Here is an 18022-nt window from a genome sequence, read left to right as displayed (position 1 = left end):
CACCCAAGCAGAGGTGATCATGCCCTTCTTTGGAGACCAAATGAACTGAGAACTTTCTTCTGGGACAGCATTTATTGGAACTGCAATCATTTGTTTGTGTGTTTGTCTCATCAACTAGATTGAGTGGTCCAGCTCCGTTCACTGGCAAGTTAATTGTTTCATATGACGCCCAGGAACTATAGGTCTGGAATAAATGCTGAATGAATATGAGCCTGCCAATTTATTACAAAATAAGACTGGGAAACTTTATGGTCCAGATGCATCATAAACTCACTAGTTACCACTGAGTGAGGGGTTGGCTATCATGTGTTTATTTCTCCCACTTTAGAGATGAGCAAACTGAGGCATAGATGAGTTTAAATGCCAAATAATTCATACTGAAGGCTTATGATGTGGTTATTGAACTCATATCCGTTCGACTCCAAGCCTGTGTTCTGAATCACTCCCCCCAACGCTGAAATATCTAAAGATAAAAACAGTATTGGGAGTAAAAGATTTTTTTAGGGCTAAAAGCTATCACAACGTAAGCATTTACTTCATTCATTTATCCCTTAGGGCTTAATCTGTAATATCAACAAAATGTATTCCTTTAAAAAAATACTTGTCTGGAAAAGCCAACATTTAACAAAATCAGAAGGAAAGTAAATGTTCTTCAGAAGCTTCAATCAAAGGCACAAATGGGGCGCCTCTAGGAACTGCGTCTCCCATCCTCAGCAGAGATTGAGGGGTCCCCACGTGGACTGGGTTTGCCCTGCCTCAGTTGACTGGGGCAAAAGGGACTGTCAAGGTTTGGGTTTTCATTTTCTATCATGAGAGGAGTCAAAAGAATTCCTAAGAGTCACGACAAGCCCAATGTCATCAGCTTACGCTGCTGGTCTCCATAGCACCTCTGGGCGGAGGGCAAATCCCCATTACACAGACTAGAAAACTGAGGCTCAGAAAAGTTACGTGAGGCTACGCTCCTGTCCTCCACTATTTTGGCATCTTCTTCAATTCTCATCCGTATGAAAGCATTTTCTTTCAAGACAGGTTCCCAGAGTTTGGGGGCCAAATAGAAGAGGAGCTAGTCCCTTTGCTTTAGAAGGGAAACGTGCCCGATTTATTTTTGGTTTGACATTCGACTGCTTGCCGTTTCCTCTGGACTGGCTTTGCGTGCAGCCGGGGCCCGGCATTGAGCGCGCGGGTCTGTGGAGGTGCCTTCAGAGTGACCCAGAGGAAGGACATCTTGCTGTTGACATTTCCTGTCTCGGTTTCCTTCCCTGCTTCCTTATGATTAATGGTCAACCCTCTTCCCACCTGCGTTTTTGCCTTCTAGCCAGAGATGCACCATCCGACAGGAACTGTTTTCCTGCAGTTTTGTAACTAAAAATAACAATAATAAAAGTCTTCAATTAATCTCCCGCCTCCCCAGCCAGCTCCGCCATGGTTCTCTGGCTTGTGCTCACGTGTCAAGTGTGTGCAAGCGGCCGGCCAGCTGAAGAACCTCTGGAAGCTGCCAAGGAAGCTGAGGCTGCAGGATCCTGAGTTGGGGATGAGCTCATAGCCCAGGGTCAGCAGACAGCACCCGAGGCCTGTTTTACTTCTTAAAACATCTTCTCTTTCTTGAAGACTTACTGTGTGCCAAGCACTGCGCTAAGCACATCATATGCATCATGTCACTTCATCCCCACAGGTCAACCCAGTGGTCATGTCGTCTGCATTTTAAAGATTCTAACCTGAAGCTCAGAGAGGTTAAGTCACCTGCCCAAAGTACACAGCTACCAGAGGCAGGATTTAAACCTTGGGTTATCTTGGTTCTTTTTTATGAGCCTCTGATTTGGTTTTTAATTTTACAATTATTATTAAAATTGTAAACACTCGTTTAACAATTGTTGTTTGCTTTCAAAATGCACTGAGAGATGTCAGGCCTAGGGAAAAAGAAACATAAGTAAGATATAATTCCTGCCTCCGAGGAGTCTTCAGTTAAGTGGTACAGGTCTGCTGCCTCTCATTTCTTATACTGAAGAAACAGGAGGGGCTGTTTGAAATGAAGCCACATTTACCCCCGTCAATCTCCGGATGCCAGATTTACCTTCTCTTTTTGACCCATCAGCAGGTATTATATATGTTTGGGCAGAGAATTTTTTTCTCCAAACATTTAAAAATGTATATATAATTCAGGTCTCAAATCAATGACTGCTTCACTTCTACTGGGTTTTCAAAAAGCAGCAGCTGGGTTCAGGAGACCCTTTGTAATCAACAGCATCTTTGTTACACTGAGAACAGAACAATGCCAGGCCACCCCTTCTGCGTGTCAGTAGGTGGCAGTCTGGCTTTGCATGTGCCATGTGCCTGGGATCAAATGGGATTCAGAAATTCATGTGCTGTGGAAATTCCCATCACCAGCCTTTTCAGATCTTTCTGAACCTAAAAGCAATGACTTCTCCATACCTGAAAACATAAATGTGGTGACAGCCATTTTGAGAAACTTCTAGTTTGTCTTAACTGAGCTTTGGGAAGAATCTCATTAGGACTCAGATCCAGAGCCATCTGATGTGTGGTCCAACCCCACCTCGTCTGTAGATACAGTGCTTGCTGGATACAGTCTCAGATCCACCCCACCTGGACCAGATCCCCGAAACAGGCTTCTGGTTCTTACCTGAATGGCAGCCTTTTTCTATTTCTTACTCGTATCAGAGAATTCAGATAGCTATGTTCTGCTCCAGTAGTTTTCAATCTCCCTAAGACAGCATCAGTTGTGATTAAATGATCACAAAACTCTGATACAACCACCTCAATGGAGACACAAATAGTGTGGTGTTTGTGATAAAGAGAGCTGACGAGTTGACCTGTGAGTTATCTATGAAAAATGTGTTTGCTAAGAAAGCAATCCCTAAAGATGAAATTATGGGAATCCTGTTGAATTAAAGGGAACTAAAAATCATATATACAATTATAGACTGCATGAATTGCACTGTTGTCTGAATCAAGCGATATCATAGAACATTCTATTAAGTGAGTCAGGTTCTGTAGGATCTCTTTGGAAAGTCCAAGGTAGTGGTAATCTCAAGTTGCTCTACTTACTAGAAAGGATAAGATAGCGTTTCTTTTGACATTTATACCGTATTCTAGAGTTTTAACTTGCAGTATCCCAATATTTTTAATTAGTAGATTAACTAAAGTAGTTTTACTCCGTTTGGAGATCTAACTAATTGGGTTAGTTTGACTAAATGAGTTTTACCCTATTTGTGAGTTTCATATAGAAGTGAGGAATTGATATAATTATCCAATGACTTTCCTCATCACAAGACGTTGGGTCCATTTCCTCTTCTTTCCTTTCAGGATGCCACTCGTTGGTGAGTGCCAAATAAGACTCTTTAGGAAGCCTCAGGAGCTCTTTAAACAAGCCACTGGAAGCCACTCTTCATTTTTTGCTTTCAGGGATGAGTGCCTACATCCTAAAATTAAACTCGAACTGGAAGGAGTCTGTCCCATCGACTGGTGTGACAAGAGTTTCTGGAGGGCATCTACCCAGAAGTCCCTCCTCCATGATGCCAAGCGTTTGAAATTCGGCCTTTGGAGATGCACCGGACATACTCTCAGTCTTTACAGTTTCATTCCTATCATGCAAATATTTCTGTGGACCGCAAATTAAAGTCTTAAGGCAGTTACCACCCACTTTCCAAAGGAGAAAGCCACCCAGGGGCTCCATCAGGAATGTGCCCTGCAGACAGTTTCAGAGAGGAGGAGAGCCAGAAGGGGTGAAGGGAAAGAGAGGAAATGATGATAATCCGGGACCTCCCAAGCCCCCCAGTGTCTCTGAGACCTGGCCCTCTCCTGGGACCCTGCCCACCTCTCTACCCTCACCTCCCTTGATGCTCCCCGTGGCCTTTTGGTTTTTCTGAAACACATCATCCTCTTTCCTGCCTTAGGGCATCTACAGTAGCTACTCCTGGAATCTTCTTCCCCAAGACCGTCTCATCACTGGTTGACCTTGTCATGAGTGTCTCAGGTCCAGTTTCACTGCCTCTGAAAGGCCTTCCTTGATCACCAGCGTCAAGCCTTCCCTGTCTACCCCAATCACTCTGTTGTTTCATCCTGGGTTATTTTCTTTCTAGCACTTACACTCTCTGAAATGATTTTGTTTGCTTACTGGATTACTTGTTTATCTCCTGTCTTCCCTCACTAAACTTGGTTTTATGATGAGGTTTCTGTGTTTTATTATGAGACCTTGTCTAAGGCTGGTTCCCCTCATTCCCATCCTCTTGGAAATTTCCTAGCATTGATTAGGCACTCGGTACGTGTTTATTTATTAAGTAAATACATTAAAAAAAAGAATAAAAAGTAAACTTTGTTACTTCAAGACATAGCCTCGTCTGTTGGAATCAGTAATGTGAGACTGTCCAGCTGAGCTAGCCCACCACAATGTCATGTACACTGAGACTCCTAGGTCTGAGATAAAGGACAGTTTATCATTCACGGTGACAGCAGTGGCCGGAGCATCAGCATTTGCTGTAGTTTCCCAAACCTTCCCCAGGAGTACATAAAGAGGGCAAGGTAGCATCTGCACGTGCAGTGGGGTATGTTACAGGAGAGGACACCCGAACCTAGGGAACCCAAATCTTTTATAATGGGCTATGAGCCAGCCTGACCATTGTCTGGGGGGATACATTACCTTTATTATACTGGACAGTGAACAAAACTGCCCTTTGCTCCAGAGGGAAACACTATTTCTATATTTAAGCATATTTTCTAAGGTTTTTTGATTGTACGTAGACCTCTTTAAAAAGACAGCCCAGAAGAAAGGCAAGCCAGTGCCTCTGCTCAGAAGCTGTGCAGAAACGTGGGAGACCCATGGGGAGCTGTCTCCTTACAAAGCCCATCTTCCTGGTCAATGTTTCACTAGTCATCCCTTTATCCCATCCCCCCACTCCCATCCTGAGAAAAAGTCAAATAATATTTGTTGAATGGAGCACTTAATTCATCCTGTCTCACACACTCCTTTCTTGAGAGATTCAACCCACTCTTACTGAGAAATGGCTATGTGCTTAGCCCTGTTTCTGGAACTGTGGAGCTTTTATTCTCAAACTGGGGTACCCATCTGTCAGTGGGTTTCTGGTGGAGTACCAAAGGGCAAACGAAGCATGGAATAAAAATAGAATGCATTTCATGGATTATAATTTTTACTAGAAAAAATAAAGGCTCATTAGCTGTCTATTAAAATAAACACAGATATGTTATACAGTGGAGTACACCACTCTCAAGGGTTTTAAAGATAAAGCAAAGATTTCTTTGTGCAGCACTGCTACCTCTCCCCTGCCCCAGAGCACAGATGACCTTTTCTCTGCCACTTTAGTGGAAAATTTTAAAAGCCATTTTATAGAACAGCATATTGCAAACAATGGACCAGGATCTGTTAATGGATTGTGAAACTGATCAAGTGAGTCTTGACCAACAAGTAATAATAATAATAAATATAATAGAATGGATAATATGAGAGGGCATCATAAATATCCTGATATAAATATTTAAATATTTATATCAGGATATATGTGTGTGTGTGTGTGTGTGTAGTTGAACTGAATTGCAATGTTTAATGTATTTCTCACTATAGGTTTCAGTTACAAAAGTTTAAAAGCTACTACTGTAGAGGATATTATAAACCATGGAATTTTTTCTTTTTTTTCCCCATAAACATCTTAAAATCCATTAGGAAATGAGATATAAGAACAAAACTAGTGCTAAATGACGATGGAGGCTCGGGAAGCGGGCTCTCAAATTTGCAGATGACAAAGTTGAAAAGAATAGCAAACGTGATGGACAATAGAATAAAAATTTCAAATAATCTTGAAGGATTAAATTAGAGAGGCATGGATGGAAATGTAAGGAATCATTATGAAGTCCAGATTTTATATGAAAAAATAATTCCATCACATTAGGAGAACCGCTCTTTCCAGATGAAGGTAGTTTACGCCTCGTCTATATTCACTGAGTATTTTGTCACATGGGCAGATCTCTCTTCGGTTTGGGGAGTGGGGTTCATTTGGAGAGAGGCAGTTATAAAGGTGGTAGAGGGCATCTGGAAGAAGAAGCCCTGTAATGTGGGCTCTTACTTGGACAAGAGAACACTTAGGAAATAACATTTATGGATCATATATTCTCTTTCAGGCAGCTTACACAACTGTCTTTATATATTTGGAAGGTATCAGCTGAAAAGAGCGGTGTTGAGACTGCATGGCTTCAGACTGCTGCCAGAGCTGATAAGAGCTGCCGCTAATTGAGTGCCTACAGGGCACCAGACATTGTAACAGACGCATTACAGCATCTTTTTCCACAATGTAACAACCAACCCCATTTATCAAGCCCTGACTATGTGTCAGACACAGTACAAAGCCTTTTACTTGGAATATTTTATTTAATCCTCCCAGCTATCCTTTGAGGAAGGTACTGATTTCGCTCCCATTTGCAAATGAGGAAAGTGCGCCTCATAGAGGGATTCACTTGCCTGGTATTACACAGTCATTAAGTGCGAGGAGGAGCTCTTTAGCCATTAAAACTGCCTCAGAATGGGGTGGGATGGGCTTCCCTGGTGGCGCAGTGGTTGAGAGTCCACCTGCCGATGCAGGGGACACGGGTGCGTGCCCCGGTCCGGGAAGATCCCACATGCCGCGGAGCGGCTGCGCCCGTGAGCCATGGCCGCTGAGCCTGCGCTCCGCAACGGGAGAGGCCACAACAGTGAGAGGCCCGCGTACCGCAAAAAAAAAAAAAAAAAAGGGGGTGGGTTATGGCTCGAAGAAATGAGGTCATTGCCCTTGGAACTAATCAGGTAGGAAGAGCCTCCTGTTGACCGGGGATCTTTCACTGAAAGTTGAAGCTCTGATGTAGGAAGGTGACTTCAGGCAGTTGTTCAAAGGGAAGATTGAAAGAGATGGGATTTCTCCTGGTCCTTGAAGGGAGAGTAAGAAGATGATGGAGAAGAACAGAGGTGGACCTTTGAAGAAGGAAACTTCACAGGAACACAGGTCTGTGCAGGGTGAGTTGTACTTGAGGGAGAATGAGGACAGCTGTCTGGCTAGTTTGCACCTCCACCCACCCCTTCTTTCCCTGATTTCCTTTTGTGTTGATCCCTTGACTCCAGCAGTCCACCTGAACCCTCACTGTCTAGCTCTGCTCCGGGCTGCAGTCCTGAGCTTGCTAATGGCAATTCTGTATCTCATCTCTTGGGCAGTTTTCTATTGTCTCCAACTAAACCCTACCCCGGGTGGGGATGCAGAGGTGAAATTTAGGCACCTACTAAAAATTCTAATATTATCTTTTCATCTCGTAGTTTCCGGTCCATCCCATCCCTCCAAGGCCTGGCGCTTCTGAAAGATCTTGGCTTCAGTGATTGCACTTCTGATTTGATCAGGCCGCCCAGGTAAGAGCTTGGGTAAGTCCCTTTAGGAATCCCTTCTATGCTGGGGTCCAACTGGAGCCTTCAGAGCTTCGTGGTGAACGTTTGACTTATCTTGCAGTTTTCTCTCTCACTTGGTATGTTAATTTTCTATTGCTGCCTAACAACTTACTGCCAATTTAGAGACTTAAAACACCCCCCATTTATGAGCTCACAGTTCTGGAGGTCAGAAGTCTGGGTGGGCTTAGCTGGGTTCTCAGCTTAGGGTCTCACAAGACCAAAATCAAGACGTTGGCTGGGCTGAGTTTCTATCTGGAGACTCTGGGAAGGAATCTGTTTCTAGGCTCATTCGAGCTGATGGTAGAATTCAGTTCCTTAGTGTTGTAGGATGGAGGTCCCTATTTCCTTGCTGGTTGCCAGTAGTAAGTACCTCTTAGAGGCCACCCACATTCCTTGCTGTTTGACCCTCTCCATCTTCAAAGGGATTCCCTTACTTTTGTGTTTGGAATCTTTCTGACTTCTCTTCTGCTGTCAGCTGGAGAAAACTCCTGCACCTGTTAAAGGCACCTGTGATTAGATTAGGTCCACCCAAGTAATGTCTCCTTTGACTAACTCAAAGCCAACTGAAAAATCCCTTTAATCCCTTAATCATAATTACAAAGGAGGTACCTCGTCATATCACAAATCCCATCCACACTCAATGGGGAAGGGATTATATCGTGTTGGCCAAAAAGTTCGTTCAGGTTTTTCCATAACATTTTACAAAGGTGAAAGTCATGGGGGTCATCACAGGATTTTACCTAGCCCACTAAGCAAGGACACCACTATGCCTTCTCATCTCTCTGCCTGAAGATTGGTGAGCCTAGAAGAGTACAGGTACCTAACCTACTTCCCCCTTTATCATTCTCTGTAATATTGTTGCCAAAATCTTGGCTCTCTGTGCACCAATGCCAAACAGAAATAGGGAGACAGAGTTATGGAGGAGAAAGAAAGAGCGGCTTTATTTCTTTGCCAGGCAAAGGGGGAACACAGTAGGCTAGCGTCTCAAGAAGTGTGTCCCCCTCCTGGGGAATAGGGAAAGATTATACAGTCAGGACTCACGGTCAGAGGTATGTGATAAAGATCAAAGGCAGTAACAGTGCTGCATTCTTCTTTCTTCTGCAAAGTTTCAAAAGGGTGGGGTTGCTGACAAGATTAGGGTGTGTGCAGGGTCTCAGGTGGTGCTTAGTAATGGCTTCTATCCCGGTGCATTCAGGCTGTTATAACAAAATCCCACAGACTGGGTGGCTTATAAACAACAGTTGGCTCTGGAGGCTGGAAGTCAGAGATCAGGGTGTCAGCATGGTCTGGTGAGGGCCTCTCCCGGGTCGCAGTTCTTCATGGACAGAACTTCATGTTCTGTCCTCACATGGCAGGAGGGACCTGGGAGCACTGTGGGGTCTCTTTTATAAGAGCATTAATCCCATTCATGAGGGCTCCACACTCATGTCCTAATCGCCTTCCAGAGGCCCCACCTACCAGAACCATCACCCTTGGGTTAGGTTTCAACATATGAATTTGCGGTGGGGGGACACAAACATTTAGACCATAGCAGCTTCGGACAGTTGAGGGTTTAGTTCTCTGTCTCTGTGATGGTCTGTGCTTCCAGCTACCACAAACCGATGGCTGGTCTTGAGCATTTTCTTTGAACTTGAACACACTGGGGGCCTGCGCCTTGAAGGCTGCAGGTAAAAATGACAATAGATACGTGGTCCTTTGAACGGATGGAGGAGGAAGAGTAAGCCCTGTGTCCTCAGAGGAGCACGGGGCTGAGCCAGGCGCAGCTCCTGGGCGTTGACTCACTGTCCTGTGAGCCTGGACTGCTGTGTCAGGAGCACGTGCTAAGTCATGGTCACATCCCAGTCACTGAAGGCTTCTGCTGACCCCCATCTGCCTCAGACTATTTTAGGACCTAGTCCTTCTGTCAGGAACTCCTTCTACTTAAACAAACACTTTTTACCCCTTTCTCTCCTTTTCAAGTCATCTGGTGCTATGCAATGAAGCCCTGACGTGGCAAATTTGAGATAAGTTTATTCACGTTTCTGTTATGTGATTCAGTAATAACCTTATATCTAGGGCTTTGGGGCTTTTATTTCTTCCCTTTTCAGGCTAACATGGGCTTGGCAGAAGCGGGGAATGAACAGGCAGTTTTGTATATACAGGTGCTTCTTATATTTTGATGCTCACATACTACCTGGGGATACTGTGAAAAATGCAAATTCTGATCTAGTAGGTCTGAGTTGGGACCCGAGTTTTCCTAGTTCTAAAAAGCTCCGAGGTGATGCTCGTGCTACTGGTCCGGAGCCCACAAGTCGTGGATTTGAGCGTGCCTGACGGAACATTAGAATCACCTGGGGGAATGAAACCAAAACAATGCTCAGACTCCATCCCAGGTCAGGTGACTCAGAATTTATGGGAGTGGGAACCAGACATGGGGTTTTTTGGGTAACATTCTTCAGATGACCTTATCTTGTACCCAGAGTTGACAACCCCTGAATTAGGATTAGTAGCAAAAAACGTTAAATTCAGTGGCAGATGGTCAAACTTTTATCCCAATGATACTACCTCCTTAGCACGTAATTACTCAGAAGGATGCACTTAATTACTCTAGTTACAGCCTGTAATAGTCACTATATTTGTCCCCACTCATCCAGTATTGTTTTAGCCATTTTACAAAACTATCTGTGATAACTCTCCGTTCCATGTAAGATAGATGCTCAAATGGCATTAGAAACCCTCCATATTTTAGCCGTCCAGGGCCACTTCCTACCACACATCAATTTTGGTCACATCTCATCCCTGGATACACTGTGGGCTTTCTAAGGCATCTGCCTCTGCTTAAGTTATTCCCTCTGCTTTGAAATCTCCATCTATTTACTCTCTTATGACTCCTCATACTATACAGTCATCCTTCAAGGCGAACTTCAAATGTCAGTTCTTCTAAGAAACCTTCCTGACTCCCTCTTCAGTCAGTATAAATCTATGTCTTAGGGCACTTTCACTGTCTCTTGTGGAATTTATCCGTCTGCTTTGTGTTAGTTATTTTTGTATATATCTTTTTCCTTCTCCAGTCTGTGAACTCCTGGAGGGCAGAGACCATGTGCTTTCACTTAGGGGAACTCCATACAGGTTCACTGAAATTAGAAACATGACCTCTGAGGGCTAGGCTGAGAATAGTATCTGCAAGAGGTAGATTATGGCCAGTGCTTTGGAAGCAGAAGCCATTTTAATTATAACCAGACTTGGTGGGTCCAGCATGGAATAACTCAGTTGAAGTGACTTCAGAATGTTCCAGACCATGCAAGACAACTCTGGTTCAGAGGCAGGCTATGTCCATCTGACACTGAGAACTTGAGGAGCTTGGGTTTGCCTTCACTGTGGAAGGTCCACCTGGTATCTCAATTTGGGAATTCTTCAACTAGGAAGGACTCGGGATGGGGTGGCAGTTCTCGAGGATGCTCTGTGTTGGAGGAAAGGCAGAGGAGCTAATGCATATTGATTCCCAATCAGTTATTAGGCTGAACGTTTCATCTATACAATGACCCTGTGAGTTGGGTATTATTATTCCTGTTTTAAAGGTAAAAAAAGTGAAGTTCAGTGGATTAGTTACTTGCCCGAGGCCACACTGCTGACACTCGACACAAGCAGGTTTGCACCAAACTCTGACTCCAAAACTAATTGTACTTGTAGAGTAGATAATCTACACCTGGTTGCCTTCCAGTCTCTAGCTGAGATTTCCTTTTCGTGAAGATAAAGGATGACCTAGACTGTTTGCTCCTGCACCTTCTGGTTCCCCCGGATTGGGTGAGTCTCCTTGGAAGCCCTCTTCATCCTCTGGTTCATTCTAGACCGTCAGCTCAGTGAGGGCAGGTATAGAGTACTTTGCTGTTGTATTTTGCCCTCCAGCTGGAGTCAGAATAGAGGGAAAGTTAAGAGCACAGGCTTTGTTATCTGGCCCTTGTTGGAGTTCTTGATTCCACTCACTAGCTTGGTGATCTTGGCAAGTTACCTAAACTCCCGGAGCCTGGCTTCTTTGTTATAGGTTGTGGTGAACATGACGTAGAGGAAGGTGCTTAGCTTAGTACTTGACACATAAGCGATATTCATTAAAGTTGAGATGGACCAAAATTGCCAATTAGCCGATTGCAGGTGTGACTCTAGACTTAAATCCATAAACATAGTTTGTACTTCTCTAGAATTCAACCTAACTTAATGTTAGGTTGGTTTGGGTTGTGGGTCCCATTCTTCTGGGATGAGTAGAAATGCTCAATTTGAGTTCCGTTGGGTATACATACTTAGGGGCAGGCTTAGGGAGTGCCAAGGCAAGATGGGGATGGGGAACTTCTGGTCCTGTATGGCATCTGTCCACAGAGACATCCTCCTTTCATTGGGTCTTTAGTTGTTGATCCATGTGTAAATATGCTTCCTTTCTGGGGCTCTATCTAAGAGTACAAGTTTCTTCTGCCTTTGGGGCTCATCAACCCTCTGGTGGGTTTTGCTGCCTCCCAGGCACTGTAATCAGGAGGCAAGGTACAAGACGCTTTCATCTGCATCTCAATATTCCCTTCCTGTTATTGATGGACTTACTCAACACAAAGATGCTGACACATGCACATGCCAATTGTCTCTCTCTTTTATGTTCCACAAGTTCTGGAAACCATTCTAGTCTGGGAAGGAGAAAATGTCTCCTGTTATCTCCAACAGGCATTTTGTCCAAGCTTTTCTATCTCTCTAACGACATCTGCCTTTGGACCGCAAAAGATAAAGGATTCTTTGTTATCCTCTCCTTTCCACCAAGCCACACCTTTCCTCTGAGGCAATGAGCACAAAATGGCTTAATTGGGATGTAGGCGGGAGGGATGCGGGGAAAACATGGGCTAATATCTGAGAAGCATCAGCCCATCACAGCTCCACTTGGCTTCGTTCTCCTTAATGATTCAAGTAAGACCCTGGCCTCCTTCTTCATCCTCCTTAACCTTCAGCCTTTTTTCCTTCTGTGAGTGTTCCGATTCTCTGCATGATTAATGCCTTGGATACAATCGTTCCTGTCAGTTTTGCCTTTTTGATTAGATGGTAAACTCATTAGTAATTTCTCCAGAGCCTATCAGTGTTCTCAGCCAGTGAATATTGCAAAAAATGTGGACTGACTCAGTCACAGAGGTGGAGACATGTATACCGTTGTCTGTCTTAATTTTCTTCTTTCTTTTTTTGGTGGTGGCATGTGGGATGCGCGATCTTAGCTCCCTGACTGGGGATTGAACCCCAGTCCCCTGCAGTGGAAGGATGGAGTCTTAACCACTGGACCAGCAGGGAAGTCCCTTTTTCTTTGTTCTTATTAATAAGAAGACCTCTTATAAATATTCTTGCTATCACATGAAATCCTTGTTATCACATGAAACTCTTTCTATATAAATAATCTCAAATGATTTGAATGGCATCTGATAAAAATCCAGGAAGAAATTTAGGCCTGTTCAATTATGAACTTTGGGTGACTGCCTACATAAAAATCAGATTACCTGTTCTGAAATATACCAACTACAAGATCTCTTGTCTTGAGTCATGTGGAGTTCATTCTCCAGGGAGCCCACGTGGGACGACATGTCAGCAAGATTGCAGGAAGGGCAGGTCAGCCAGGACTGAGCCGAAAGCCATTTCCCATGTTGGATGGAGTTTGGGCAAACCCGGACTTCTGGTTTCTGGTCCAGCATGTAAGGAGCTTTCGAACAAGAAAAATGCTGAACAAACCAAAAATCAACACCTCTTCTTACATCCATCAGAGAAATGAGGTCACAGGGCAAACCACTGTCCCCAAAATGGAAGAGACAAGTGGAGAGAATCACAACTGTACTACAGGTCAGAGGCCAAGGAGCAGAAAACTCTGCAGGAACCAGTACCTGGGTAGGAAAACCTAAAGTTTTATTGATGAATTTCTGAAGGCTCAGTATGGACAAGTTGAGAGTTAAAAAGTCCAGGAGATCCAGTCTTGGAAGGGGGTGAGGTCCCACATGTTTATGAGTTTATGTCCAGGAGCCCTACAACATTCTCACTGCAAAGACCAGAGGAAACAAAATCCCCTTGTGCTTCTGACAGGGAGAGGGGGAAAGTAGCCATTTTGAAATAGCCCCAGAAAATTCCGTTTATTAACAAGGCCCATTCTTGAGAGAAACTATTTTAAAAGAGCTTAACCCCCTGGGGTTTTACAAAAGACTAACCAAACTGATGTGGGGAAGGGAAATACCTAACTCCAGGCCCCTCTAGCCCTCCTGTCTCACCTAAGGGATGCAGGAAACAAAACAAAATGAAACAAAAGTGAGATGCCCTTGTGCTGGTCACAGCCCAGGGGCACAGGCTCACTAAAAACACCAAGACTTCATCCAGGACTATAGAACTCATCCCTCCACACACCTCACCACCACATCAGCAGGGCTCCTGCATCATAACAGGGAATTACAAGGGAAAGAACTGCAAGCCCCAGACATTATTTAAGGAGAGTTTGGGCAAAACTGATCTGGGTACATAGGCTAGAACCAGGAAGGCAGCCAGGTGGTTGGGATGCAAAAGATGAGGTAAATAAGAAGATGAATCCAGGATGGGCCCAGCAGTAACATGCCAAGTTCTGGGCTAGGAATAGCTAGCATAGTCTCTGCCATGAGGCAGAAAGCCATCAGATAATCACACACATTCATGTAAAATTGTATCTATGACAAGGGATCTGGGGGACAGTTATGTCCTGCTATGAGAACCTATAACTGGAGAATTAGGTCTAATCGTGGAGACATAGAAGGTGTCCCTCAGGAGGAGACACCTGAGTAAGATCTAAAGTTGAATGACTCTTCACTAAGTGAGGATGCTTTCTAGGAAGAGGGAACAGTATGTGCAAAGACTCTTGGATGGAGACCACGTGGGGAGTACAGGCAATTGCAAAAGCCAGGAGCCCAGAAATCCTGGGTTTACGGGAGAGACATTTTCTTTAAACTTCCATGCAGGTTTATAAAAATGTAAATCTCACATACAAATGACATCCAGTCTAAAAACAGTATGAGAACAAACCAGATGTTGGTTATGTACATGGATGGGTGTGTCAGTTGCATAAATCATTATACAATGTAACATAAAACTGAATCTGGGGTCCAGAAACTTGAGGCAAAGGTTTAAAAAAATAAGGTAGGAGCTTGGCCTGAATGGAAAGAGCCATGGCCAGAAAGCTGGCTGACTTTAAGTCCAGGCTTAGTCACTTACCATGGGCTTTTCCAGCCCATTTACCTGTCTACAGATCAGTTTCCTTATATCCAAAGTGGGATCAACATTTCCTGATCTTGCCAGCTCTTGGGTGTGGTGAAAAATACCAAGTTACCCTATGGGAATGTCTCTGGGAAGATGGTATAAACATGGGAAAGGCTGTCAGTTCATTCATTCATGGTACCTGTTTCATTAGACACACGTCTGCTGAGTATCACTACGTGGTAGGATCAGAAACATGGTGAACAGTATGACGTGCTCTGTCCTGCACTTGGAGAGCTGGCCTCTCCCATCTTGGCAATGGCACTTAATGTGGCATCAATAGCTCTGTACAATCAAGTGCAGGGACTCACATGGTAAAACTGAGTCTTTCTTCTTTCATGGATTGCAGAGCTCAGTGAGTAAGAAATGTAATAAACTGTGGCAGGGCTCCGTGAAATAGGAGTAAAGGAGAAGGGGTGGAGGAAGCAATTAAACTAGTGGGGATGCAGATGGAGGGTGATGATTAGGAAGCCTTTTCAGAAGAGCTGAGTTTTGGGCTTCCCTGGTGGCACAGTGGTTAAGAATCTGTCTGCCAATGCAGGGGACACAGGTTTGAGCCCTGGTCCAGGAAGATCCCACATGGCGCGGAGCAACTAAGCCCACGCGCCACAACTACTGAGCCTGCGCTCTAGAGCCTGCGTGTCATAACTACTGAAGCCTGTGTGGCTAGAGCCCGTGCTCTGCAACAAGAGAAGCCACTGCAATGAGAAGCCCGCTCACCGGAACGAAGAGTAGCCCCCGCTCGCCACAACTAGAGAAAGCCTGCACGCAACAATGAAGACCCAACACAGCCAAAAATAAAATAAATAAAAATAAATAAATTTATAAAAAAAAGAAATAGGCCCTCTAGCAGAATAGATTATAAGTCATTTTATAAAACAAAGGCATTTAAAATTTGTTCATCAAAATAAGGGATGTTGTCTTCGTAGTAGGAAACTGGGGAGACAATATGCTTTACGGCAAACAATGCTCAAAACTTTAATTAATTAATTATTTTGGCTGCATTGAGTCTTCATTTCTGCGTGCGGGCTTTCTCTAGTTGCGGTGAGTGGGGGCTACTCTTCATTGCGGTGCAAGGGCCTCTCACTGCAGTGGCTTCTCTTGCTGCGGAGCACAGGCTCTAGGTGTGTGGGCTTCAGTAGTTGTGGCAAGCAGGCCCTAGAGTGCACGGGCTTCAGTAGTTGCGGCGCGTGGGCTCTAGGGCCTGTGGGCTTCAGTAGTTGTGGCACGCGGGCTCAGTAGTTGGGGTGCACGGGCTTAGTTGCTCCGCAGCATGTGGGATCTTCCCAGACAAGGGCTCAAACCCGTTTCCCTTGCATTGGCAGGTGGACTCTTAACCACTGTTTCACCAGGGAAGTCCCTCAAAACTTTTTGAAAAATTCTTCATTTCAAAATGCTTTCAGAGCCTGCTATGGGCTGAATTGTGTCCCTGCAAAATTTTTATGTGGAAACCCTAACCTCTGATGTGACTGTATTTAGAGACAGGGCCTTTAGAAGGTAGTTAAGGTTAAGTGAGGTCATAGGGTGGGGTGGAAGCCTGATCCAATAGGATTAGTGTTCTTTTAGAAGAGACACAGAGAGCTTTCTCTTTCTCCTCCATGTAAGACAGAAAGAAGGTGGCTGTGTGCAAGTCAGGAAGAGAGTCCTCACCAGAAACTGAGCAGAATGACACCCTGATCTTGGGCTTCCAGCCTCCAGAAACTGTGAGAAAATAAATTTCAACTGTTTAAGCCATGGAATCTATGATATTTTGTTATGGCCATCTGAGCTGACTAATACAGAACCTTTTAAATATCCTCAGGATAGCAAATTTTTGTTGTAAGAAGGCACATTTGACTTTCAGAATCAGCCAAATGTTGTCTGAAGCCAAGGCTATTGAATAAAAATGGATGAGTGAACAGAATAATATTTTCTAAAATAAGACAAAAAATGAAATGTGGTTATAAGGTAAAAACATTGCTTTTGCTTTGTGCCCATAGAATGGATTTGGGGGTAATTACAAAAGTGAGCAAAGGCAGCATCATTGCAATAATTGTGCAATTCCCAGAAAGTTATTTTGAAGGACAACAACCATTTACAAAATTATTTTTCCTCAATTGTAAAAGAACAAAGACATATTAATATTCAATGTAGAAAATTCCAAAATTTTAGAAAATCATAAATAAATAGAAAAATAGAAATTTGATGTTATGCCATCCCTAGAGATATCCACTGTGAAACTTTTGTAGACTTTATTCCAGAACCTCCAGCCCTCAAATATCTGCACATGCATGTGTGCAAGCTCACATACGTGGGATCACATTGAATATGTCGTTATATGTCCTGTCTTATTTCCACTTAACATTATGCTATGAGCATTTCACAAGTAATTCAATAGTCTTGAAAAACATGATTAAAAGTGTTTGTATAATATTCTATCATATAGGGGCTTCCCTAGTGGCGCAGTGGTTGAGAGTCCGCCTGCCGATGCAGGGGACACGGGTTTGTGCCCCGGTCCGGGAAGATCCCACATGCCACAGAGCGGGTGGGCCCGTGAGCCGTGGTCGCTGAGCCCGCGCGTCCGGAGCCTGTGCTCCGCAACGGGAGAGGCCACAGCAGTGAGAGGCCCGCGTACCGCAAAAAAAAAAAAAATTCTATCATATAAATATTCCAATCATTTTTAAAAACTATCTATTGTAAGGCATTAAAAACTTTTCATTTTATTTTAGGGTTAAATCTAACAAATGACAAGATCTAAAACTATAAGTTTTTCCATAAATTTGTCCAAGAAGATTTAAAGCTTAAATGAGGTCTTGAATTTCACTTCAGTTACTGAAAGCTAAGTATGCGATTTCCTCTCTGTGGGCAAAAATTTTAAAGAAATGAGAATATAGAAGAGACTGGGGTCAAGGGGTTTAAAATAATCACCAGATAAGCCATATTTTAGGTGGAATTATATCAGCACAGTGAACACTTAATCCTATAATTGGCCCAAGTATTCCCAGTGTACCATAAATTTAATCAGAGTGGTCTAATGTCTCAGATCAATGTTTCTTTTTGTAGTAAACCACGTAATGCAAAATCCATAGCTGTATAAAACCTAATTATGAAACTTTTCTCTCTCTTTAATCAGTTAATCATAAAGCTCTCATATTTATACTTCAGCAAGACAAATGATACACACCCTAGAATTTTCCATCACAGCAGAGTCTTAGTTATTATTGAAGGAGCAACCACAGAACGTAGGTCAGAGTTCACATGTGGCGGCTGTAATAAACTGAAGGAAAACCACCTAACCCAAGTACCATTTTGTTGTACACGTCACTGCTCTGTATTGATAAAACTCTTGAA

The sequence above is a fragment of the Lagenorhynchus albirostris genome, chromosome 18 (assembly GCF_949774975.1).
Source record: "Lagenorhynchus albirostris chromosome 18, mLagAlb1.1, whole genome shotgun sequence".
Lineage (NCBI taxonomy): Eukaryota > Metazoa > Chordata > Mammalia > Artiodactyla > Delphinidae > Lagenorhynchus > Lagenorhynchus albirostris.
The sequence above is the reverse complement of the archived record's forward strand: the minus strand, read 5'-3'. Positions refer to the sequence as shown.